The sequence below is a fragment of the Seriola aureovittata genome, chromosome 6 (genome assembly GCF_021018895.1).
Source record: "Seriola aureovittata isolate HTS-2021-v1 ecotype China chromosome 6, ASM2101889v1, whole genome shotgun sequence".
Classification (NCBI taxonomy): Eukaryota; Metazoa; Chordata; class Actinopteri; order Carangiformes; family Carangidae; genus Seriola; species Seriola aureovittata.
In genome coordinates this window covers 14,809,694-14,835,715 of record NC_079369.1, presented here as the reverse complement: position 1 = coordinate 14,835,715, position 26,022 = coordinate 14,809,694, and the positions used below count along the sequence as shown (strand labels likewise).

At 43.8% G+C, this 26,022-nt stretch overlaps 1 long non-coding RNA gene across 2 annotated transcripts; it reads right to left on the bottom strand.

Annotated features, from left to right (window-relative positions):
* Nucleotides 1-386: 386 nt before the first annotated feature.
* Nucleotides 387-6,801, bottom strand: LOC130171545 (uncharacterized). 2 transcript variants are annotated; one of them, XR_008828150.1, is made up of 3 exons: nucleotides 6,700-6,801; nucleotides 5,974-6,138; nucleotides 387-1,669 (listed from the first exon to the last, which is right to left on the bottom strand). It is a non-coding gene; the product is annotated as an uncharacterized LOC130171545 (long non-coding RNA). The 2 variants fall into 2 exon arrangements; XR_008828151.1 differs by lacking the exon at nucleotides 387-1,669 and adding an exon at nucleotides 1,682-2,171.
* Between the last annotated feature and the right edge of the window lie 19,221 nt (nucleotides 6,802-26,022).

Below are 26,022 nucleotides of genomic sequence, written 5' to 3'. Positions count from 1 at the left end.
CTATTCTGACATCAGTAATGCTACGGTCAGTTTCAGGTCAGTCTCCTCCAGCCGCATTAACTCCAACCACCACCACCATGGCTGTCAATCAGCCAGGCCCTGATCTAGTGGCCATATGTGAGCGGTGTTTGGGTGCAGTAGTTCTGACGGACAGCTGCCCCTCCCTATCCCCATCCACAGCACCTGCTTTGTCAGTCCGCTCTGCTGACACGTGTCCCTCTTTGTGGCCCCACGCTGTTGCCCCACTGTCAGAGCCAAGAGGGGCCTCACTAGGCAAACACAACCAGGGCTTTTACCTAGGGTGCTGACTGACCGACAGGAGCTATGCAAGAAAGGGTGTGGAAGGGCTTGTTGATGTAGGAAGGAGTTGGAAATGTTGAGTCCTGTAGAGGTTATGTAGAGGTCAAAAGGAGGAGGTATGTTAAGGTAAGGTAAGGTAAGGCCTTGGGCATGGGCTTGGTATGAAACAGGGCAAACTACAGATAAACAGCTAGATGGTGACTTCCACAGCATTGACGAAGCGGGTGGGATGGGTGGGGCGAACAAGATAAGCAGGACAACTAATCATCTGTCGACTTTACGGCCAGTAACAGATGAGCGGAGCTGTAGCAGAGAGGAGGCAGCCAGGGCAGAAAGGACTGACTTGTGGCTCGAGGGGGTGGTGGGCGGGCAGCTGTCAGTCATCCAGCCTCGCAAGCCCTGAGGCACACCTGTTCACCTTTGCTTAGGGCTGGGTGACCCTTTTAATAGGGGGGGTCAATGCATGACAGTGTGATGAGTAAAGCAGGATGGGGATGTTGTTATTCTGCATATAAAACGGCTGTTGACCCCCAGTATAGATCACCTGAGTGATAGCACAAAAGGTCAGTGAATCAAAGGCATTGTTGTGATCTTATGCATTTTATGGCCCTTCCAAATTTGGCTTATATTACACCAGCTATTAACACAGTGAAAAGTAACACCTATAATTAGACTCAGCAGAAACAGTTACTTTGTTTAACTTAAATCTCTTTATTCTCTAATCACACACGAAGGTCTGCTGACTCCCAATAAAAAGAGACAAGGCAAATGGGTTTAACTCACACAAACAGTCACAGCATTGCAACCTTAAGCATTACAGTACATCAAGAGGGCCATGACAAGATGTGTCTGCTAGCTAAAAAAAACATATGAAGAACCAAAACCATATGAAGATCATATCTGAATTATTTTGACATTGAACACATTTCTTCAGATTATGCAGCCTATATATTCCAAGTAAATATCAAACACCGTACTCATTCTGGATCTCCACCCTGTGGCGTTTCCACTCGGCAGGCAAACTTTCTCATGTTAAACAAAGGAACTCATTCACTGACCGCTGAGCATGGGTGAACAACTGTACAACAGGAGTAGGTGTGGGAACATGAACCATCTATCCTGTCCACATCTGCAGTGCACTTCCTCCCCCACAGATGAGGCAGCTGTTCTACGGTAAACTGCGCTGTGTGGCTCCCTCCTCGGCCGGAGCACTTTCCCCATTGTTAGGATGAAAAGCACCGCAGCGGTGGTGGCCCCAGTCCTCAGGAGCAATGCCTGGCTGGAGCTTATTTTGGTTGGGCTTGCCCAAATAAACACACTGGGACCTCGAAGCCGCAGCTGTGGGCCTCTCCCTGGCTGACCTCCTCTCCTGTGATTCGTCCACTCACAGAGAGAAAGAGAGAGAAAACAAGTGAGGGAGAAAGAGACAACTAGCCCGAGCCAAAGCCTGCAGAGGTTAGAAGGGCCAAATGCTGCTTATTATCAGAGTCAGGTCTTTCCCACGCCTGCAGGCCTCGTGTGTGCAGCCGGCGGCGTGCCTGCTTGCCAGAAAGTGTTTAGCTAACTCATCTACAGTCATCCTCCCACCGAGGGAGGGGGATGAGGTTTGGTTTCTCACTGCTGGACAGAGAGGAAGGTTTATTCAGCAAGTTTCTGTGCAAAGACCGTGAGGTTTAAAACCAGGAGGGTGAGAGGAATGCAGAACACCTTTCTTCTTTTAACCTGCTGCTCTCAGAATGGATGAGAGTGTGAATTTGGAGTTTGACAGTTGAGTAAATTGGACTAATGGGCTGAGCACGCTGGGATGAAGGTCACACTGTGCCCATTCCTGCAGCCCCACTGGGGATGGGAATAATGCTACAAACTGATGCCTTGCTGAAAGAAACGAGGGCATGTTGTTGGGAAAACACACCGACACATTGGCATCAAAATTTCATGAAAGGATCATCTTTGGCAAAATATCCCAAAGCCAAACATTTATACCACTAAGACCAAAAATTGTTATTATTACAAAAATATACAGATGTAGCTATCAGGTATTTTATTAATTAATGACTTTGTTTTGTCTTTGCCAAAAAAGAGGGGGGCATATAAAATTATATAATATCATATGACAAAGTTAAAAAAATTCCTTGAATTGAAAAGTGACAGGTATCAGAATAATTGAAAATTCATTTCTATGGTAAATAAGCAAACTCAATCTGCTAACGAGCACTAATTAAAGAGGTAAAACATTAATAGTACCGCAATTGTTTTTATGTAGATTTCAATGTATATCAGGAATATATTTAAGTATACCACCACCTACTGCAGCAAAACACCCACAGCCACCCACTGAATTCCTCCTACATACAAACCCACACACACCCACCACCTCCTACACATGTATTTGTCCCCTCACACAAGCACCCACATACACACATCCATCAATTCTAATGAATGCTCAATCACCACCCAGTAACTCCCACACACACACACCGACTCATTCTTCAACTAGTACAACAGCAGCCTACTCCCTCCTACACAAGAACACATACGCTCACCCACTCTTTACCCCCTGCTTTGCTCTGTTTGCACTGTCAGCCTGATGCAGAGCTGAGTCAGCAATCAGCCATTGGTTTGTGTGTGTGTGTGTGTGTGTGTGTGTGTGTGTGTGTGTGTGTTTGTGTGTGTGTGAGCCTGCAGCCTCTCCAGGAGCACTGTTGTGAAGGAGGGAAGAGGAGGGACTCTCCTGCAGCCTCTGAGGGGGACAGATGGGCAGAGAGAGGGGCTCCTGGGCAGGTAGTCATCCCCAGAATGTGGGGGCGTCATTGGGGGGTCTTGCCAAGGGCTGAATGGCCTTTAAATGCCCCCCGCCCACACCCATGGAGAGCATCAAGGGGGGGGCTATTGTCACTAAAGACTCAGTCACCCTCCTCCACTGCCTCCTCCTCCTCCTCCTCCTCCTCCTCCCACTCCCACTCCCACTCCCACTCTTTATGCTGAGTGGGTGCATCACAGGGAGATCACCGCCTACAAACACACCTGCAGGAATGCACTGGAATGAATATGTAGCGTGTCAGCAAATGGACTGACATCTGTTATGTGAAGACACATGGCCCTCCACAGTGAATATGAATGACATCGCTAAAAATTTCCCACTGAATTAATAGGATCTTAGTAGTGCTTTTTGCTGCAAACATGACGGCCTGCGTTTTGAGTACCTGCCAGGCCCGTATCCATCTCCTCGACAACCAACACTAGACCTGGTTTTAATTCATGCCAACTGTGCTCTTCTGGCAGTGACCAGGGCAGCCTGAGTTTAGACCTGCAGAATTCCAGAAAATAATTGAAGCTAGAAATAAAAAGGTTCACCAATACAGCAGAAAGAGAGAGTCTGAAGATTGGGAGAAAGTTGAGACTGGGCATTAAATCTCCAGTCCCTTATTCTGTCAGTGCCGCCACCGCCACAGAGCCACGTCAAAAATTACACAGCAGCTCCAGCGAGCAGGCAATTATAGAGTGGGGTCTATGAGCGACGCCTGTGCATGACTGGCTGGCACTCTCCTCACTGACATTCACAGAGGTACTTACAATTTACAGCACAGGGTTCATTTTCAGATGATCCGAGTCCAAGATCTGGGCCCACTCCCAAGCCCATCTTTCTGTTTCTCATGGTCATAATTACATTAAATATAATCATTCAGGCCCAAATTGCTAGTTAATGCCTGTGGTTGTACTCAACCAGTGAGTGATAGACTCGGAGAGGAAGAGCAAACGACAGTAAGGCTGAGAGGTTGAGAGAAATCCGAGGGAAGAGATAAAGGTTGTGTTTGCCAGGGACTCCGTCTGGGCTTGGTGGCGGGCCTGATGGCACCATGTCAGTGTCATTATGTGGGTGTGTGTTCAGGAGTGGTTTCAGCCCAGACGGACGTGACACACACATTGAAACGCGTGTCAGGAGGCCACCCACGCCTGACACCGGGAGAGTGCCAGGCCCTGACACATGGAGCGTGGTGAGCCGACAAGTTCGTCAAGAGACTGATCAGTGCCTCCTTGCCACATGTCAGTCACTATCTCTCAGTCACGTCTCACTCTACTCCTTTTCTTCCCCCTGGCTCCCTCCCTTCCTCATCATCTGAATATGTATTTGTGTTTCAAATGAACACAGTGTAACCTCAGTATAAATCCATCTTCTGAGACATGTATTAGTGGCAATAAATTGAAGAGTTAAATGACAAATATCTGACGTCCTTAGAGTATCACTGAATGTTCTTAATCTAGATGATAGAAAGCACTTGTGGCAAATAATGCCATCCTGTATCATTTACCGTAACATCACTGAGCAGAACTCATTTTTCACATTTATTAGCTTCAGACAAAGCCCAGATGTGGACACAGTGCCAGTGGGAGATATTGCCAAGTGTTGGTAATTTATTCTCCTCCAGATCCCTTTTACACAACAGTACCAACAACTGTGGACTGACAAGCCTCCCTCCAAATGTTCCTTGTGGTTTCTCTTGGGGTGTTCACGACCTCATGCAAATGCTTAATCACCTCACTTTACTGTTTGCCCCAGCTGGCAAAGTAAACAAAAGGCACACTTGGGCAGGCGTCTTAAACAAGCTGAGGAGCGTAGGAGGTTTCCAGAAATAAACCAGAGCATGAAGTAAAATCACAGCCGAGGGACGGTCCAATGTGCCGGATTTCAAAGGAAACCCATAAAAAGACACAATCTGGTTTTCACATTTCGACGAAGGAGGCAAATGTGGCTGAGATATCATGCCATTGCTGTTTCCCTATCGCCGGCACTTACAGTAACTCAATCTCACTCCACTCATGCGTGAGGATTTATAGCTGTTGTTAAATCAGCGGTTCTCAGTCCTCTGCCACTGAAATCAAAACGATGAAGGTTTTCATTCCTAACAGTCACTACAGCAGCTGATTTTTTTTTTTTTAACTGATTTTCATATCTGAAAAGGGAGAATAGGGAGGAGTCATTGGTTGACATGGAAACTGGTTGATATGCGTTTTCTTCAGTCATGATGGCACATATTTGAGAATTTAAGAATCATGAATAGATCTTTATAGCACACATATCATGCAATTAGAGGTATCATCCTGGTATTATTTTAGCCGTAACAACCACCTGCCACTGCTATTCACATGCCATCATTTAAAAGTCTCTCGACCTCTCACATCAATGTCCAGTGTCTGTACACTTTCTATCTCTCTCCCTAACTGTCTATGAGACTTCAAATCCTGAAGCAACACACCAAACGGACTAATCCCTTGTCAACATGTTGCTGATCCTGGGATTGGGCTGCCCCCGGGCACTGATCTCCCCTCTGCCTCCCTCCTTCCCTCATCACTGGATCCCTCAGGCTGACATGGGCCCTGACAAAGCCCTAATCCATCACCTCCTGTCAGGGAAGGCCGCACTGCAACATACCCCCCCCCACCCCCCCACCCCCCCACCCCACATGGGCCAGCATTAGCCTAATCCATTGGACCAGGGCTCCATGAGAATGGAGCGCCCACATGGCTTCACCCCGGTTCTGTTTACTCGTCCCATCTGAGTCAACACACTCCCCAGAAGGACGAGCGCCACAGAAAAGAAGGGCACACCATGAAGCCCCTGGACCTATCCTGAACTGAACCGTCCACTGCCCCCCTCAGTGGAAGAAGCTTTACCTTAGGTGGTGATGCAGTGTGTCTGTCCATGGGTCTGTCTGGCAAGGCCTCTGGTGTGGTAATGTAATCCCTGGAGCAAACATAGGCTTCCTGACTTCTGAAAAGTGTAGCCTACAGTGGATGGCTCACTCAATGGGAGAAGTGCACTTTGATGACGATCCACATCTGTGAGTAGACAGCCAAAGTTAACATCATAGACATCAGGATGCTCTCAAACACATAAACTTCATCCATAGCTAATGTTATTTGCAGGTTAGAAACATGAGTCAAAAAGAAAATACACTTTTACAAAGTGGTGTTTAAGCAACAGTATTAGCAAACAGCTATAAGCGTTTGTGTTTTTACACAGGCGTGGGTAAACAAATATAATTAAAATGGCCAGAGTTTGGCTAATGTTTGTCTTTGCTAGAAAAACTAAAGAGGATAACACAGTTGGGCTGTAAACACTCCTACACACAACAGGAACACAACGAATTTACATTAAAACCTCCTCTTTTAACGCAATTTAAGCACACAAGACAGCAACTTACAAGTCAAAAAAGTGCTTTTATATTGCGCCGGATATGTAACTTTCTGGCTCACCAGGTGGGAGCAATTTGAGTACTTAAAGGTTGTGTGTTGTCTTACTTGGCGATATAAATGTTTTTTGTTAAAGTTTATTCTTAATGTTTGCGTTTATGTTTTATTCTTTGCAGTCGTGCATCCAAACTGTTTTTAGGCCCCTACCTCCTCACGGCTCCTCACCGCTCAGCTCAGCTCAGGAGGAAACTTGTGCAGCCCCCTCTCTCTTCCTGCAGCGTTTCAGTGAACATTCAGAGCCAACACTTCCCTCTAGTGGTGGAGGTATGAACAGCATCTACCGGCGAACTCTGCAGTGTCTAGTGTCAGAATCTGTTATAATACCAAATATGACAGTACTGCTATATACAAGAACATTTATATTTGAATTCAGGAAAATTCAGCCAAAAATGCATATACAGCAAATAGTATTCAGCTGTTGCCAATCATATTTAAGTGGCTTTTATACCATTAAATACTGCAGGCTATATATGAGTGAGATGTTGTCATGACACTTCTCATTTCAGTAGATGTCAATGTAGATATCATTTCATTTCCAGTTGATCAAATTAAACTTGTGAAGAGAAATAGTTCACACGCAAAAAAAATCTAAATCTAAATGAATTTAGCTGTCAACAAGAAAGACCAGCTAAATTCAACACACAAAACAAAACATAAAGCTAACAAAAAAAGTAAAAAAAAAAAAAAAGAAAGACAAAAAAGAAAGAAAAAAAAGAAAAGAAAAAAATGGCGATGGAATCAGTTGCTCTGAAGTTGATACAGGAAAAATTATAACTTATAACTTTTTATACAGAAAAATCTTAATTTAATTTAAGTTGACAGATAATGACTTCCAAATTCCAAACTGGTGTCAAGGGACATAAGGACTAGACTCACTCAGTTTAAAAGAAATAGCCAGTTTTATTGGACCCCTTCAAAAGTATTTAGACTAAAGTTGAGATGGATAATTTAGAATTAATGTGTTTATAAATTGGTTTCCAAAAATGCCTATCAGAGATGGTCATGTTTGTTCATATTCACAGATTTCCTTTTTGTTTTCCAAAATCTACTTTTAGAGTTGAACGAATTGCTTGCAAATTGACCCCAGATCCTGATGAAAGCAGCACTGATGCACTCAGTAAACACTCCCAGAGGAGAGAAAAACACACCTGAGCCTGGAGGTGAGGGCGCCACGTGCAGAGGGAAGTGAACCGAGGTCTTATTTTTTCCCTAACACTGACTCCCTGGATGGTTCATCCCCTCTCTCCTTTCCATGCTTGAGTTACCTTCCCGTCTCCCAGCAGGTCTCCCTTTATCCCAAACTTATGTGATGAGCACATATCCCTGAGGGCCCATCTGCACAGAGTTTCACATTCTCCGCAACACATATTGTCTGTCCTGAGATGAACAGACAAGGAATTCTGGCAGGAGAGGGAGTTATTCTGCCTGAAGGGGAGAAGGAGGTGGTGGTGGGATATTTCGGGATCTCCTGGGGCTTTGTTGGCATCCCGTACAGCTTTGTTATCAGCTCCAGTTGGGAATTAAGGGATATTCAAGGAGAATCCTGGGTTGCGGGTGGGGTGGGATAAACTTGGCAGTAAAATGTACTGGAAAAATGTGCATTTGATTTGTGTGGAGTGTACAGGGCTGTTATAGTTTTATGATTTACATCAGGGATTTTTTTTTCTTATTTCATTGGGAAACATGCTTTTCCTTCCGGTAGAATTTCAGTTTGAGCTTGAATTTTTTACTGTTAAATGCTGATACTGATGTAACTATCAGGTCCAAAAAAAAAAAAAAGAATTTCATATGTTTGTGTATTTTGTCTCAATTTCAGCCTCTATCTCTGATGCTGAATATATGTAGACTTCTCACACCATTGTGGAATGAAACCTATGAAAAATACAAGTACTCTTGGTACTGTAACTGGGCAACTTTTTCACTTCATTTTATAATACGTAATTCCATTCTTATTTTTAATATGTTCTAATAAAGCAGTATCTTAGCTTCTTAGCTATCTTTGAATTTGAAGAAGCAGCATATCAATACTGAAGGTGTCCTGAATCACTGAGCTACCAACTCTATCATATGGAGCAATAACAGCCACCCTGCAGAGAGACCTCATCTCAGCCACTTGTATCTGTAATTCCTTCAGTCACAGGCCAAAGTTCGTGATCGTGATGTGAAGAGAGCTTTGTTTTGGATCACTCTACAACCAGAATCTAATACAAAGCCAATTATTTCAACTGCCCTATCTAAAATCTCAACATCAGCTTACAATCAGTAGCTATAAGCAGTATAAGCAGTTATATTATCCACAACTATAACAACAGAGGTGCTGTCTCTTTTTCAAAAACTAACTGTTATCAATTCCTTAATTATGAAATTCAACTAACAGTTTGGTCTGACAGTAACAAGCTGAGCATTTAAGCATAGGGAAATGATTACCAATTTAATTATATACATTTTAAGCTGATTACATTACCCTGACACTGTAGCCATAAAATCAATATTAGCAGTGACTCATGTAAAACAGAATGAATCCTCAGCTGGTTGTAAGTTGATTATTATTATTAAGAAATTACATAGTTCAAATTTAGACAGCAGAAAAACACAACCACCAAGTTGCCACACTTAACACACTGCAAAAAGACAGTAAATTCAAACATTAAACAAATCACATACAACCAATGGGATATGAGAGAACTTTCAATGACAACAGTATTGTTCTCTAAAGCCCTTGAGACCCAGTCGGCGTATCCTTCAGGGGAGTTGTAGGCCTGCAGCGCTGACACACCTTGGCCTGTGTGTGCCGCCTCTGCAGTGTGGGTCATTTGAGATGCAGCCCTCTTCTCAGCCTCTCGGCCTCTCAGCTGCTCCCTGCACCTCCTCGTCTGGTGAATAGACAGCAGCTACATTAAGCCCCTCTGCCCCACAGCACTTTCACCTGCCGAGTAAAGGCGGCCCGGATAATACGGGATCACCTTGCACCGCCTGCAGCTCCACTGAACACACAGCCCAGAGGTGAGCTGCCTTGTAACAGCAGCGTCTGTGTGTCTGTGTGAGGGCAGTGTGTGGTGGGCAATGGTGTATGTGTCTGTGAGTATGTTTAGTGTGTACCTTCGTTTTCTCATTCAAAGTACCAGCTTGATCCGAGGACAACCCCATCCTCAGTTGGATGGAGTCCTGTGTCCTTTTCACTGTTGTTCAGAGGAATTTTCCCATTAAGAAGCCTGCTCAACTGCCCTAAAATTACTTCATAGACTAAGCTGCCCTTGTCTTCACTTTAATCTACCCTTTAAAGTCTCTAATCATTATTATAGCACTCCCAGGCTCAATAAAGGCAATAGAAAAATAAAGCCTCTCTCAGCAAGGTAGCACAACACTCTAGGACAGCTTCCACTCTGGCCTTTGTAGGGTTTTGGATTATAGATTCATTTTTGCTGGACGTGTGGTCAAATTCGTCCCTGGGAAAAGCCCTCACTATTCCCTCCTTTCATCTCAGTCTCATTTTCAGGGTATCTAATGGTCATAATCGAGGCAGCCATGCTGGGTGTGTGTTTGAAGGAGCAGTCAAGGAGCCCCTAATCCCCTCATACACAGTTTGTAGTGGCGGCCCCCAATACAAGAGCTGATTTTGTTGCAGAACGCTGAGAGAGAGCAGGGTGGATTTGAGTTTTGGGTCTTATGAATACACACACACACACCCATTTACACACATATGCACAAAGACACAAATACTCTGGTGGGAATCCTGGGATAAAAGCAGACGGACATTTCAATGCAGGAGTGAATTCATGGAAATGAAAGTTTAGTTCACTGACCAACAGTGGTCCTCGTCTACTATGTAGATATCTGCAACATTTATTAGTCCTTTTGTATTAAACCAATAGTTAGTCCAGGACAGGCAAGTACAAAACTAATGGACAAGTTTTTCAGCAATTGCCTGGTTCAATTTCATTAAATTCACCAGAGTAAAAGAGCAGCTATAAGCAGAAGAAAGTTATTCTAAATAATATGATAAAATAGTTAAACCATCAACTTCATGTATATAAAATCGTATATCCAATGTGAAACAGTCAACACGCCAGCTGATGTAAGTGTTTACATCATACTGCACCACATACTTCAACTTCACTTCAACTTACAGTACTCTAACTTTTTACATTCGTCTTTGAGCAGCAGTGGAATGTAAATACGTAATTACTGTACTTTAATAAATTTAGGATGTCGGCTCCTTGTTCTTTACTGAAATATTTCCTTCTTATCCGCGCCACTGTATTCAAGGGACATACATTTCATTTGTCTGACAGCTGCAGACGCTAGTTACTTTGCTGATTAAGATTTTACGTAAAAAAAAAACAAAAACATGAACATCTTATAAAAGGATCAACCTTACAATTCTGCTTACACATTAGTGCAACAGTACAAGTAATTCAATGCTATATAAGATATATATAACACTTCTAAAAGCACCATTTTGCATAATTAGTACCTTTGATACCTTACGTACATTTTGCTGCTAATGATTATTCAGGTAAAACTTTTCAGCAAAGGCACCAAAAGATTTTCAGACTTTTTAAGACGCACCTCAGCAAGGTTTTGTCAACCAGCTATTATTTGTCTAACTCAACACTGAGTGCCTTTACTCTCCTCTGACAATAATGAAATGTTTCAGGCAAATGATGCTGCATTTAAAACAACAACAGCTCAATAAAAAGCACCACGGTTATGCTCTCCTCTTAGATCAACAGAGGCTCCAGCTCTTTTGCTGTTCAGCAGATTACCAGAGTCAAGTGTGGCCCACTCCTCTCCCAGAAAGAGAGACGCACAAAACAGGAGTGAAGATGTTCTCTCAAGCAGCCGGCAGTGAAAGAGTGGGGACCCTCACTGCTAAATGCTTGGGGCCCTCTCCAGACAGATAGCAGCGGGACGTCTGCCTCCAACCCCCCAGTGATCAAGTTCACCCTCTCCACGAGCACCTGGCCCCTCGGCTGGGCGGTCTGTCACTCACAGTGGGTGAAAAAAGGAGGGAAAGCTTTGGGTATTGTGTGAGTGAGAAAGGAAAGGAAAGGAAAGGAAAGGAAAGGAAAGGAAAGGAAAGGAAAGCAACAGAGAGGAAAAGATGGGAGCAAGGCGTGGCGAGAGGAGAGGAGAACATGGGACAGTTTCAGTCTTTAAGTGGATGGAGTGGATATAGGATGGACAGGTCATTCACATGCATGTCTGTTTCATGCTTTTGCCACCCCCCCCCCCAGCCGCCACACATTCCTCCCTACTTTTTAGAGCACAGACCCTAACTCGTGGAAACCTCTGAGGTGGGCTCACCAGCTGGGCAGCTCCTACACCCCAACAACCCCCTTTGCCTTCCTCAGCTTCCCCTGTTTCTCCCACTTCCCGTGTCACCACGTCTGCCCGTCCCGTGGGGCTGCAGGTTTCTGGTCCAGCAGCCTGGGACAAGACCACCATTAACTGCAGGGCTGTGCAGAGGGCACGTGGGACAAAAGGCCCAACACGCTGTCCCTGCCCTCAGACAAGGCCTGAAACAAATGTTACAGGGTTGGCGCAGAATGGAATCATCCGGCCAGTGTCACTGAATACATTTACCTACCTCAGAGCCCTTTCAGCCTCGTGCTTTGTTTTAGCCCAGGAAGAAGGGAGGGCGTGAATGGAGGGGCGGGAGGAGGTGGGGACTGTGGGGGGGGAGGGTGTCAATGTGTGTGTGTGTGTGTGTGTGTGTGTGTGTGTGTGTGTGTGTGTGTGTGTGTGTGCAATGAGAGAAAACCGCAAGGAGGGAGGAAGGGAAGTGAACGAACAAAATGAACGAAAGAAGCTCCAGGTTTCCACAGTGACGGCCGGAGCTCCGAAAACACCACAGCATTTGTGTGTGTGTGTGTGTGTATGTGTGTGTGTGTGTGTGTGTGTGTGTGTGTGTGTGTGTGTCCTCCCCCCACGAGGACGCCAGGAGGTCTTGTTGATTGTTGTGTTTTGTTTTTCTTTTGGCCTCTCGCTCCCTTTTCTCCTCCATTGTCTCTGCTATCCTTCCTGGGGTCTTTTTAGGCTAATTGGAGACCTGGAGAGCAGAGCAAACTCCAGACAAGATGTTCTCTAAGCTCCTCGACCTCAGTTTGGTCAAATAATTAACAGTGAGAGAGAAGCTTTCGGTCAACAGGAGTGGAAGTCACAAAGTCAGATCGCAGTTGCAGAGTGGCCAGCTGTTGTTTCTCTTAAAGTGTTTGATTTAAGTTTGGATTCCTCACAAACACAACAGGAAGGACAGGAGTACTCCACGAGATACAGAGCAGGAATTAGAGTCAGCCTCACATTTGAAGCTCTGTAACATTTGACTTGGTTTTAAGAGGCAGGCAATTAATAACTTCCTGGATTTTAGAGGGTTAAACAAAGATGTAGAAGCAAAGTTTTCAGTTCCAAATACTGTGCAGGACCAAGGATCAGTTGGTGGTTAGAAGTGCGAACAGGGACATTAACCAAATGCCAGTTTTTGTGAGCAAATGACTAGAACTTTTTTTTTGTCCATCTAAGTTTTCAAAATCGGATTCGCTTCACTGTTACTTTTGATTTTTTTAACAGTGGGTGTCACTTTTCAAGCAGTGCACATTCTTCAAAATACACTTAATGCAAAGTCTTGACTCAATACTAGGGTGTGCAATCTCAGAGAGAATGAAGCTATTGAGTTTTAAACATTTTTAAACAGAATATACAGAAGGCTCCAAAAGTCATGTTAATGGGAATTGTTTTTTCTCAAACAACAGTATGAAATGGAAAAGGATGTTCAGTTTACAATGGTATAAGACAGAGCAAAACAGCAGATCCTCACAACTGGCAACTGATTTAGAAGATGTTTGACAATTTAGCTTGAAAAATAACTTAAATGATTGATCACTTGTTAAAATACTTGCAGGTTAATTTTCTGTCAAGCGATTGTCAATCTTTTTTCATTATGCAGCAATAGTTACTTAAGTAGGTTCTTCACTGGAAATTCCGGTATGAATTTTAATAATAAGTAATTCTGTGTAGCCTGTACCACAGTAAACTGAAATTCAAATAAAGAGAAGAAATTGTATCAAAAGTTATACGCAAAATGTCCACTGAGTGCACACTTCCTCAAGTAAAAAACTTAAAAACTCATCCCCTACCCCAACAGAAAGTAATTAGTGTGTCATTTTTCCCATAATCCCTTCAACTAATCTCCTCCAATCCACTGGGTTTGATTCAGTCATCTTTTCTCTCGTATTCTAATCCATTTTGCCTTTGAGTTTTTGTGTGGGTCGCAGCGCGCCACCCCGCTCACAAAGAGCAGTCACTGAGCTATGACATTAAAGGTATTGTTGAGCAGGCCTCGGCCCAGCGGCCCCCTTATATGGGCTCACTGTGCAAGGAAGTACATGTTTTCATCCTTGTTGTCATGGGGATGAACACACACACACACACACATGAGCACACAACCACCTCCCCCTTCATCAGCCTCCCCTTGTAGTGATTTTTGCTGACATAAATTCATTCTTTTGTGCGGGACATGCTGGCTCGTCTCCCACCATGAAGCTGCTTTCAGCACCTGAACTTTAAAATATGAAGCAGGAAGCTCTGCGTTGCTGTAATATAAGGGCGGTGCAGGGTGAAATATGCTTTATGAAGGTATGGTCTGGAGATGAGAGGAAGGTCTTATGTATAACTCAGCTTGTGCCACTGCAAACTGCCAGCGCTATTCACTGGGGCTTTCAGGGGAGTCACAGAGAACAGATGAGAAATGGACCTGACTGCACCGTAGGATTAAACATGACCTCAGGAAATCACCGGCTGTAACCACACATACACATACCGTATATTATCTGTGAAATCTACATGGGAACATGTGTACATGGTCAAACATTCAGTGAACACCCACACATGCACATGTGCATATGAACATGGGAAAATATAAAGATAGAGACATACACTGAGAAACTGGCAATGAAACTGCTAAACAACTTATAAATGTCACTAGAACAGGTTTCAATGTCACTGCGTTGTGGATAAATTAGGCTAAAAGATAAAAATGTAGCTAATTTTATAATCTTAGGTAGATAAATCCATAAAGTAATCATAATCATATCACATACCACATATGTTTTGTATAGAAAAGTCTTTACCTGCAAAGTGTCTAGTAACTACAGCTCTTAGATAAAGGTAATGGAGTATAACATTGTTATTCCCTCTGTGTAAAGAAGTGTAAAGAAGACGAATCATGCAACCTTTTCTCCAAAAGATTTGACTAATTTCCTAATAAATTGTTTTCCACAATAAGCGTAGTATTGAAGTACTGTTTTTAAATAAATGTACTCTCTGTACTTTCCACTACTGAACTATTTTCTAACTTTGATACCAAATGCAGTCGCATTCCTGCAAAAGGTAGAAAAAGAGTCAAACAATTTCACAGTGCAATTCCTTCTTATTCCTAGGTTGTCCAATACAGGCTCTTTGTCAAACCCACTGGTGTCTCATGAAAGGTATGTCTTTGACATCTGGTCTGTGGATTATCCCATGGAGCCAGATAAATGTTTCTGGAAAGACATTGCTGTTGAGTTTTCATATTTTTTATTGATTTGAGCATCAAATATTAAATTCCATCCACCTCCATTGTCCTGGGGAGATTTTAAAGGTCTCAATGGCACATAAAACCAAAACTATCTGCATGGGTAGGAATCTGTAGGAGTAAGTGGGCAAATGTCATATTATTATTATTTGGGTGAACTGACCCTTTAATGTCTGATGACATCATGCACAGAGAACCTTGTCCCAGTTCATGACTCTGAGTTGGAGCTGTTGTATACATTACCCATCTGTCTTTTTGGCTGTCACTGTTGTTAGCGCTTACTTTCCCACTCTGCCTACTCATAGTTTTCTCTCCATCACTCTGTCTGTCTCTCCGACCCAGACTGCCTCTAACCTGTCTGCCACAGACTCAAAACCAACAAAGAGATATGTTTGCCATACATTCACAACGGCCATATGTCAAAGTAGGGGACCTATTGTCGCCCCAGACCCCTCCTTCAAATCTTCACGCTGACTAATTGAGTTTGTCTATGAAGCGTTCATTCACTGTCAGACGTTTGACAGAGAAGAGAGCCAAGTCCTCCCTCGTCAATCTTTCCCGAAAGTCAACACTGGGCCAGACATGCACGCACACGCACCGAAACACACACACTACAATGCAGCGCCGAGGGGTCTGGGACATCCCGCAGACAGCATCCTGTTCCCAGTGAATGGCTCTTGTGTCACAAAAGACAATTTGGCTTCTCTGTGGCCTGGCTACCTGCGTGGGATCTGAATGCCTCCCTGACTGACTTGTGGCCTCAGGTTTTTGTGTTTTGTTTTGGGAACGTCTCTTCCCTCTTCCCTCTCTCCTCCTCCCTGGCTCCCTCTCTCTTCGTCTCAAGTGGTCTGCAGAGGGTGTCCTGGGAACCTGGCTGGCTGCCCCGCTGACAACTCACCCCTCACCACCACACACACCCACCCTACCAACCCACCCACCCACTCACCCCCATCCCCTCAGGATGGACCCTCTGAATTAGCCCTTATTAGCCCACTGTCTGACACCATGGCTGGCCACTCACTGACATGCACACACTTTACATATACACAATGACACACGAAGCAGACACATTAACACACATGGATCCCAACGTGCAGATACACACTGAAATGCAGACACACACACACACACACACACACACACACACACACACACACACACAGCATTGACAATGGTAGAGCTTAACAAGCTGTATGCCAGAGAAAGGGCAAGAGGCATGGGAAGAGAGCAATTTGCCAAAGTGAATTTTCAACTGCACAAACAGAAAGGACACACACACCCTCACACGCACACGCACACACACACACACACACACACACACGCACACACACGCGCACAAACACACACACACACACACACACACCCTTAACAGAGTGCTGCCTTTGTGTTTCCTTCATGACTTAAAGAAAACAAGTTGATTCAGTTTGCAGTTCTGCATCTCATAACATCTGACTTGTGACATGTATTATCCAAAAGCAGAAAATAGTTAATGGCAGTATGTGTAACACCTGCTTAGGGTGCAGCTTCTATCAAGAAACATTCAAATCATATATGATATATATATATGATATATATATATAATATGATGGCCAATTTTATTTGTATGGCCTGTAATCACTCATGTTTTGTAAAAGATTTCACAATAAATAAAACATAACATTACTGCAGAACAATAGCCCCCTTTACAGATCCATTATACTAACAATTTTTGAGGGAAAATGCATTCTGCCTGGCAAGTGCAAAATAAGTAAGTATTCTCCTACTCCTCCTTGCTAGCTATCTTAGATATTAAATCATGTAACATTTTTCAGCACTGACAATTTAAATATGGTCTAATATTGTTTAGAAAGTTCAAAATGTTGGTGCTGCATCACACAGCACCCACACAGAAAACATTAATGCGTTGCTGTCCATCAGATACTCACTTAAACTACCCTTTGCAATGTGCTTGAGGTCCTGCTGTCTTACTGTATGTGAGTTTGTGCTGTGTGGGTAATTTTTCCTTTTTCCTGAGCACCAACATCATCAGCATTAACACCTGTAAAATATAGCTTAGTAATTGAAATCTGCGATTTTAACTGATTCTGACACTGAAGTGGTTCACCAGAGCCTCTATAGTGGGTCTACTGTCTCCACATGCCTGCACTGAGTGTCTGTGTGTTCCAGTGTGTGTGTGTGTGTGTCTGTGTGTTCCAGTGTGTGTGTGTGTGTGTGTGTGTGTGTGTGTGTGTGTGTGTGTGTGTGTGTGTGTGTTTGTGTGTGTGTGTGTGTGCATGCAGAGAACGTGGCAGCAGGCATCAGTTCCCCCCTGAGGGTCCTCGCTCATTACCCAGAGGTCACAGCCCACGCCTGGCCACTTCCTGCCTGACCTCCCTCAGGAGAGCAGAGCATGCTGGGTTGTGGATCACACGTGCTGGTCACAAACAATCCTACTTCCTGTCCCAGATCGGGCGAGAGACCCAGAGAGAGAGACACAGAGTGGAGGAGAGAGAGAGAGAGTTCTGGCTTCTATCTGCCACTTGCTGTGCTCACTTCCTCCACTCTCACGCTCTCTTTCTGTTTCTCGCTCTTATTCATTAGCCTCCTGACTATTCACCCCGGCCCAGGCGGCCCAGCCCCATTACTGGAAACAAAATACTCACTGGCCATCTTGTTCCAAGCTTCCTCCCACACTCCTCCATATAAAGACGATGAGTCATATGCGCCTGAATCGAACTTGAATGAGGACGGTTTTACATGTGGGACTTTCTCAGTGTACTGGGGGAAATCTGTGAACTGTTCTACATTGTTGGGCCGAAGAGGCAACATGTACCATTAACCCCTGAACAAGCAATGGACTGTCAGTGGATCAGTTATTACAAACTGATGCTGTGCATTAAAACATTTGTCAAACTTACAAAAGTTTAAATTCTAGTGGAGATCCAAAGGTTCCCAGAGATACCATGCACGAGAGATCTGGGATATTCCCATTTAATTGAACAGTGCAGTCATGAAGAACACACAGTCTTTCACTCAGTGTAAACATGATATAGAGAATATACTGTATATGATGTGGTTAATGTGAAATAAGGGTATTTGAACAACCTTAAAGCTACTTTCATGGGGAAAAAAAGGAGAAAAACAGTATGTGAAAGAATAATTCAACATTTTAGGAAACACACTTCTTTCCTTCCTTGCTGAGTTACCTGAGAAGATCAATCCCACTCTTATATCTGTACATTTACATTTATATAATTTATATATGAATCCAGCAGATGATTCACTTTGTCTGGAGTCATCATTACCCAAGAAATATTCTGGCACCCACAACTTTTACAATAATTTTAACATTTTTGTTTTTGTTTTTTTGATTGAATGAACAAGATATAGATAATGTGTTTATTGGATGCTGGTGGATTTTCTTTCCAGGCTAGCTAAGCTAGGTTAACCGTGTCCTGGCTTCTTACTTAACAGCTTGATATCAGTTTTCTTATCTAACTCTTGTGAAGAAAGAAAATTAGTATATTATATTAAGTGTTGAACTGCTTCTGATCATCACCACCGAACATGAGCTGAGAGGCTCTTATTTTACTGTGAGCAAAGCTACCTGACTAAATGTTCACCAACAACTGTAGAGAAACGGCACCTCAGCATACTGAAGTACTTCTTGCATGAGGCCAAGACAAGTTTCCTATGAGCACAAAACACAGATGTCTTTTTTCATTTCTTTCTTTCTATTTTAAAATGTATTGTCACTCTTTCTTTTTTTTTAAACTTTGTACTCTTTCAATTTATGGTAAAGCCAATAAATGTCACATGTGAATCAAGAATCTTATCTGCCTAACTTTACTCAATTCAAAAGGCCACTAACGAGGTTTCAACTTTGTTCAGGTCTTTTCACTGTTCCGTGCAAGACAGCATAGAGTCTTAATTCTAATAATAGATAGATTTCACATATGCTCACTTCACTTCCAAAACTTTAGATCTATAGCATCTGTCACTTTATAAGTGTTAGCCAACACTAAGTATTGAGCATCCAGAGAGGACCTCTGCTGAAAAGCCAGGCAAAATGAAGACTGATGTGCTGAATAGCATCTACGGACATCTTATTGATGCCAGATGGGCTTTGTGAACAGTAGATTGGCCCCAAGAAAGAGACCTTGCACAAACATTATTGTTTACCAGTGCTGAGCCATTGTTGGTCCGGCGTCTGTCACTGATGCACCGGCATCCTGCCAAATTAGAGCGCAGCGGCAGGGGTGCCGCTATCCCCTCGCTTTCATGGCTCCTACAGCCTCCTTGGCTTGACCACATGCCTTTTTATCATTGGTCAGCAGCAACAATGACTCGCCAGGAGACTGACCCCCTGACTCACCATGGGGAGCCCTGCCAGGCTTGAGCAGGGTCAGATCGGTGGAGGCTGGTGGTCAGAGGGCACAACGCTGCTGTGGAAGCCGGTCCAGGGTTGTTGACTCTGGGACCTGACCCTGGCTTGCTCCCCTCCTGTGGGGTCAGGCCTGGAGCTCGCAAGACCGAGGACTCCTGCAGAGAACAGGGGATGAGCAGCTATTCAGTGCAGCTGAACCAGGAGCTGTGTCCGGCTCAGGGCTGACCACCAGGGACGGAGGAGGTCAGCCAGGCCAGGCTCCTGCTGCTGGCCACAGATCAGAGAGTGAAAGCAGCCGCGCTCATTAGGGAAGGCATTCTGCTCTGGAGATATGTGTGAAAAGTCCCAATTAGCTGGAATTAGGTTACACGGTGCAGTGACGCCCCAATTGATCATATTGATCAGACTCCTGGTGTTCAGTCCAATTCTTCCTATTCATCAAGGCATGATGGTGAGAAGCAGCACAAGCCGTGCAGCATTATCACTAAGAAACTCCAGATGGTGATCGCCCCTAACATTACTTATGGGAGAATAAAACACACGCACTCGCACACACTTACAAACATTTACATTTAGAAAAAGACTGACCCAAATTCACCACTGATTCAGATTCACACTGATTCACCACTCATTCACAGCACTGATCCCCCTGAGGACCTCCAGTGAGGGAGCATGTATGGTCAGGCCTCTGATCTCATGTGATCTCTCTAGGTGATTGATGGGACTGGTTGTTTCCTTTACCTGTTTGTTATCTCAGGTCACAGCTCACACCTTGGGCCCTCAGCTCATTGTATTTTTCTATTCTATTTATCAGTTTCTATTTTATCTGAGCTGCAAATATCAAAGTGTCTTGTCATTTCCGCTGTGTTCTTTTCCAGTAAATAACAAACAAGATAAAGAGTCTACAGTCATGCTAGAAGCTCTGCAAAGCTGTACACGAACACAGCAGTGCTTTGCGCTAAATGCTAACATCAGCCTGCTAACATGCTCATACGGATAATCCTAATTTGGTTATGCTGACATTTGCCAATTAGCACCAAATGCAAGTACAGCAGAAGCTGATAGGAATGCCATTAGTTCTGCACGTATTATGTCGCAAACCAAAGTACTGGACGCATCAAAAGTTTGACCTGATGAGTGTGTTACACGAGAAGTCAGAGGATCATCAATATATCGGGAAACAACATTTAATGGCAATCCATCCAACAGTTATTGAGATATTTCAGTCCGGACCAAAGTGGTGGACCGACTGAGAACACAGCAAAATACACATAAAGGGGTCAGGAGGTGAACTGATAACACAGTAGGACAAGTGGTGCCTTGTTCCAGAAGACACCCAAATGTCTGTCTCCCCCTCATCCATCCATCCATCCATTCATCCATCCACCTAACCACACATTCATCTCTCTCTGTCGACACTGTGTGACTGAGCTCAGGCTTGGAGAGGAAGCCCCTGTCAAGATAGGGTCCTTATCACGACTGGGTCAGCCCCCCCGTTCCCATCATCCATCAGGCGGGCAGCCACCTGGACGACTGCTGACCCTCACTACAATCCGATTGGACGGCCAGGCAGAGAGGACACACAGGAGTGGAAGAGATAAGATAGATAAGAGATTTGAGCGCATTCTTGCAATTCAGCATTTTTTCTTCATGACATAACGAGTTTTAAGAAGTCCATCTATCTTACGTAAGACTTTATGTAAGACTGATTGTCAAATTTAAACAGGAAGCCAGTTCTCCTCTGGAGTTCAAGTCAACCTGGCCTCTTTTAATCCATCCTGGACTGAATTTTCATGACCCGTGGAGTTGTGGAAAACCCTCAGATCTCCTCAGAGACATTGCCCCTCTCTCTCATTCTGTTCCTCTTATCCTCCTCACTTCCTCCTCCTATTCTGTTTGTTTTGCTTGTATTAGTACCCCGGAGGGCCGTATTATGGATCAACGGAGGAACATCCATCTCCATCTTGCCTTAGCCTCCCGCTCGTGCTAAAATAAGTGGCCAATTAACTTGGCGGCAACTGTGTGTGCTTGTCCCCATCTGAGTGTAGATTAATGACCGGCCAATGCTTTCCCTCCCCAAGCCCATTTATCAGAACTAGCAACTAGGTCAGATGATGATTAAATGTCCGGACCACCAGGGCCTCCTGGGGCCCATGTCCCAGCATTGCTGTAAGCTCCAATTGGATTTAATTGCTCGCCTTCACTTGGCTGTGAGAGGAGAAGAGACGGCTCCACTGGCAGGTGCTATTAGCCTGAAAGGCGATGAGAGCTGAGGAGTCTGGGATGTCACATATGCTGTGAGAGTGTGTTTGAAGAGGACTTATAGCCCACTTCATTAAAACACACCCACTTAGATGCAATGGTACTCTCCTTAGACATGCTGCAGTGTCAGTGTCACCATCTTGTATCAAAGAGTGGACAACCTGTGATGTGTTGGTACAGCAGTAGAGAGGGTGGGTGACGGGTGACTGGGAGTCTACTTATTAAAGGGACATTCCAGTTTCATTCAACTTGGGTGCCATTTTTGTAGCTTTGGAAATAATTTCTCTTAGTGATAACAACATTGTAGTCTGCAAGTTCATTGCTGAGATCCGAGCAAGAAATCCGAGTGATCAGACGATGACAGAAACAATAAAACTTTCTATGTTATCCAACTTTAACTGGAAGAAAAAGAACAAACAGTAAAATTACTATTCAAACTGTCCATTGTAAAAGTCCATCACAGTTTACGAACAGATTTCTTTGTTCAACTTTAACCTGCCTTACATACTTGTTGCGTGCGCATACAGTTTTCCAGCGCAAAATTCAACATTTTGGGTGCACTCACTTTTCATTTCATCTCTTTATAAAGTATTTTAGATTAGCTTGTTACCTGTTTGTTTCCTTAAAGCCTGTTTGGTCATCTGTCTGATTAGGTTTTTGTTTTTTTCATATTTCAATGTATAAATTTCCCTATGTTTCTAGAGTTCAGCAATTACTTTGGTGAGTACAAATATATGAGAACAGCTTGAAATGATGACGAAAACTACGAAGATAAGGTTTGACAAAATAATCACAACTCACTGATCTATTGAATAGATGTGCTACTTTGTATTTGCACCAAGGTCTCCTGCTGCACGGGAGCTTTACTGTTGTCCCTCATTTGAAAGTCGCTTTGGATAAAAGTGTCTGCTAAATGAATAAATGTAAATGTAAATGATCATGTATTACCTTCTGGATGACAGCTCTGGAAAAAGCTAGTAAGTGGACCTCGAGTTAACCTTATTTTGTACAACTACTATTTCCAAAGTCAAGAATGAATCCAATACTTAAGACCCAAGTTGTATAGGGACTCAATTTTCATTTTTTGAACTGCGAATATGAAAATATCTCACTATGTACACCTGCCATCAAAGTCCTTGTTGCCTTGAATTCATTTTGAGATGTTTCTGTAAAGTAAATAACAATATCCATTAAGGTCATTAATGACACCATAACCCTTGTGAACAAACTCAGCTCTCTTGGCCTCTATGGAGCCCAAAACATTCATCACAAAGTTGACAAAGAGTTCGGCAACAGAGAATTTAGCACTCCTCAGAAAAATGACACGTTTTTCCCTCTCTGGTCCTGAAGAATGTGCCTTAAAGAGAGGTTTGTGTCACTTCAGTGGCCCCACGTGCTCCCACACCACTTCATCTCCCTGCCCACCTCATTGATCAGTATTAGTTTTGCTGAAAATGTGATTAGTGTGTGTAAGTTAGCAAGAGATGCTTGATGAAATTAGTCTGGCAGACGGCTATAATAGAATTAACGTGTGTGTGGGTCAGTCTCTGAGGGCGACCTGAGGACATCAGCAGCTGTGTGAGTGGAAGTGAATCAGGAGTCTGGCAACATCTTTTTATCAGCTGCTAATTGAGTCCCGAGTCAACAAGTGGAGGCAGTGTGGAGTGTGCGTGTGTGTGTGTGTGTGTGTGTGTGTGTGTGTGTGTGTGTGTGTGTGCATGTGCGTGTGTGTGTATCCAGCTAACCTAGATAATACCCCTGAAACCCTTGTCATCCCCACCTGCAGATTTCAGATTTTTGGAACATGTGGTTCTTCTCCTACAGAGTTAGAAATAAACTTTCCTTGGCAAACTTACACCGCCTGTGGACCACCAGAATTAGCTTTCTTTACTAAATTTATAGTCTTTACAAATGAAGGTGAAGCATGTTTTAATGGAAATGGTTGTCCTAAATTGGCGTCCTAAATTTGAACTCTCTGGAAGCAAGGAAAGTAAGTGAGGTAAGTGACAGAGACAGACCTGATAGAGTTCTTTTTATTTACACTGGAATAAAACATGCTCCAATTTCCTTTAGTTGTACAGTATCTGAATATGAAATAATGTATTAAACAGCACAATAAAAACACTTTGATGCTTGATACGACACCATTAGGACAGCTAGCAAAACAGCAGCACCAAATCAGTTTCTGAGTCGCACATGGAAGGCAGAAAGGAAAGAAAGAAGGAAGTACACTCAAAGAAGAGGAATGCACCTTTGAATTAACGTATGATTGGTAAAAAAGATTGGTAATGCGTGTAAAAGTCCACTTTGACATTTCATGTGAGTGGCTGATGCTTTTACCTACAGCTGTGTCATCCTCTGGTGACTGTCAAAGCAGAGGGCGTCCATGGCTGGGTGCCCGCCATGCAGAGCTGGCCAGAGTGAAGGAGGGTATCGATGGCATTTGAAAGGCAACAGAGCGCTGCGGCCAGTCTGACCCTGTTCTGCCCCGGTCTTTCAGCGTCAGGGCTTTCAGACGCAGCTGGACAATACCGACTGGTCTCCGGCCTCCGACTGGCCTCTGAGCCGATTAGGAACCGGACTTGCCGCAGAAGGACAGAGCCATGGTTTGACACCACCCACATCCAGCAACTCCCCCCTTTACTGGGCCTCTGAAGGGGCCGCCAGGGGCCAAGGTCAGTGGCCAGGCTGACCTCTGATCTCCCGCCATGTTTGGACACGTCCACACACAATGTGAGGCCCAGGATGGCTGATTAGAATATGGAGGGGATGAATAAGGGCAAGAGGGCTCCGGACTGTTGCAGGAGGTTGTTTGTGTGTGTGTGTGTGTGTATATGTGCGTGTATGCTGTTGGCATGGCGACCTGGTCAGTCACTGTCGGACCACCGGACCTTCCCTGAAACCCCCTCCCCTCCCCCAGACATGCAGCTCTTGTCCCAGGTCTCTTTGTTGGGGGCCAGGAGGGAGGAATTACACCAGGGATGATCCCGTATTACTGGGCCTGCCTGCCTTTCAGGTTAGGCTTAGTTTTGTTGGCTGGCTCTGGTTTTATCCTCCCAGTGATGCCACCACTGAGCTGATCCCTTTGATGTCCTCATACACTGACCACGGGATCGCAACAATTCGCATTTTGTCTCAGACCTGAAGGCATTGTGTTGGATTTGGTGCAAAGGTGATCAGAGGGTGAAACAGCTGCAGTTATAATATGAAGAATTCCATTTCAGCATCAGGTGTTAGGAGAGAAAAACTCACAGCTGCATTTGTTTCTTTAGATCATTTACTCTTAAACCACTCACTTGCAAAATATAGATCTCTAAAAATACACACACACATGTATAAAACAGTGTAGGTTAAAAAAAGTTGAACCTATTAAGATATATTAAATATATATTAAATTACAATGATCCACAGAACATGCTGTTGAATTTTTCAAATGTACTTTTTCTATTCACCTCCATTGCACTGCGGTTGGAGGCAACGATTATAGTCTGCATGGCCGAGCCAGTACTTCTTGGGAAAATATGTTTTTCATATATACTGTATGTCTCATATAATGACAACATCTACTGATTTGTGTATTGCAGATTGGTGATTTTTGATCTAGGTTAAGGAAACAGGTTTACATTTTGTCAACAAAAATTGTAGTGTATTACTATATCACATAATAAATGTGTAAGTGCTATTTCTTTATGGGATCTTCATATTTTATGAGTTTGTGTCCCAAACATTCTTTCTTTCTTTCTTTCTTTCTGACTTTTGACTTCAACTGTTTCATTATAATTCTCTAGTGGAAATAATATGATGATGTAAGTGTGTCATTTGCTAATGATTCCATTCCATTCATCCTTTCTTTCTTTCTTTCTTTCTTTCCTTCCTGGCTTCCTTCCTCATTCGGTCTTTCTCTTCAGTTACTCATCATTATTGATGGAGAAGATTGATAAAGCAGTTACAAATTTTGTGAAAATGACCATCAGTGCTAAAAAAGAACTTTTAGGAACTGAACTAACTCAGGTGCTCCTCGTCTCTACAGCGCCCCCTGCATCCCGCAGCTGTCCTGTCCATTTGGACTGTATTAACCTGCGACCCACAACTAACCCCTCACCTCCCAGCTGTGTGTGTGTATGTGTGTGTGTGTGTGTGTGTGTGTGTGTGTGTGTGCAGTTAGGAGGCAGTGAAGTGAGAAGCCTTGTATATGACCAGTGGCCCATACCTCTTTTACTGCTCAGTTCAGTGTGCATAGCCAGAGGGTTTGTGTGCGTGTGTGTGTGTG